Source organism: Echinops telfairi, unplaced genomic scaffold (assembly GCF_000313985.2).
Source record: "Echinops telfairi isolate 266 unplaced genomic scaffold, ASM31398v2 ScPeMD7_1;HRSCAF=3_0, whole genome shotgun sequence".
Classification (NCBI taxonomy): domain Eukaryota; kingdom Metazoa; phylum Chordata; class Mammalia; order Afrosoricida; family Tenrecidae; genus Echinops; species Echinops telfairi.
This window is the reverse complement of record NW_022103896.1, coordinates 54,325,068-54,326,886: the sequence shown is the minus strand read 5'-3', so window position 1 is coordinate 54,326,886 and position 1,819 is coordinate 54,325,068.

Genomic DNA, 1,819 nt, shown 5'->3' with positions numbered 1-1,819 from the left:
AATCACGTGTGTATCCAATCCTGTAACTCTGGCAGCAATCCGGGTCATGCAGCAGGAAGGTGATGGCAGAGAACGAAGGGGAGATTCCCAGGACCCTCCTTATGAGAAAGTCACACCCACAAGGAGGCACCTTCCAGCTGTGACCTGATGACAAGTTGAATATCACCCGTACACTTCTATATATCTTCAAGTTACCATGAAGTATGTAACTACCATATAGGTGAACCCATTTTTTAACTCAATATTCTTTTCCATCCTCTTCCATCTTTCCCCTAGAAGGTGTCAAGGACTAAGATGAGAAAGAGGGGTGTATTGTACTCCCATTATTATGACACATTAAAACTATTAGCATCTGCATCTTATGCAGTGTAATCCTGTGTATCCTATTAAATACAAAATGTAATTAGAACCATACAAAAAAATTCTGCCAAGCTGTTAGTCCAGGTTGACTAGAGAAACAAATTCTTAGACGCGTGTAAGAGAGAACTTTATAGTATATAGAACTATATGCTATATACTATATAAAAGAGTAATTGTATATTAAGAAAACATTCCAGCCAAGTCCAGATCAAGCCCATAAGTCCAATATTAGTCCATAAATTTCTCTTAATGGACTAGCCACTCACGTGCAGGATGCCGAATGCAGGAAGATCTCAGGCCATTGGGTGGAATGTCTTGTGGATCAAGTGGTGGTTGAAACAGCACTAGTGTAGGTTCCCACGAGGCGCCTCCAGCTCCAGGGCTCTGGCTCTATCAACCTAGCTCCATATGACTTGTCAACAGGAATGTCTAGCAGGGAGTGAGTGTATCTGGTCTCCCGGGAGCTATCTCCATTGAGCTTCCAAATGAGGTCAGCAAACTGTCACCTGATTGACAGGCTAAACTCCACCCCATCCCTCTTAACAGTCTCAAGTTGACACCAGATTATGTAACTACCACACCCCTTTTCCGGTGAACTCTGACCATATTCAAAAATTTGGTGGAGAAATTCCCTTTTTTTACCCCCAGTAGTTTTATTGACATAGCTTACATATTCCAATATGTCCATTCACATACAATTCTGTTTTCAATCCCTTCAGGTGGGGTTATACAATTATCAATGGCATCAACTCCCCTTCCATTGTTTTTTAATTATTTTTTTCCACCAGTATTTTGAGGCTCCCTTTTATGGGGCCCTTTAACTCTTACCATGTCACCTGGACTTTCTGAAAACATTTTGGGAATGTGTTGTTAATCTACAAATTCAAAGGGATGTTGTAGAATTTTGTTCAAAAGTAAGTTCATTGAAATAGAAGATTTCACTTTACCTTACCTAGTGTCTGCTAGTTCCTAGCCATTAATGAGTTCACATACTTCAAGTAAACAATGCAATTTAAGTTTTTAAAATAAGATTTTTAAGAATCTCAGACTATCAGACTGAAGTCATGTGAGCCAAAGTTGAGCTGAATTCAATGAAAACAGTAAAGCTAACACAGGTTAAATGCTCAGCAACTAATTAAAAAGATCAGAGGTTTGAACCCACCAGCCACCTCACAGGGTGGAAATGACCTGGCATTCTGCTCCTGCACCCCTTTACAGTCGTAAGTAACTGGATTAATGATTTGGAGGGGTGGGGGGTATGGCAGAGGAGGTTGGGAGCAAATGGGGAATATGCTTGAACTATTGAATTGTATGATATGTGGATCATATGCCAATAAAATTTTTAACCCAGTTTACAGTCTGGGACAGCTCTACACTGCCTGGTGGGCTTGCGATGAGTGGCACACAACAGTGCTGTGGATGAATCCATGTATACCCTTTAATCCTCAAAGCACATTTG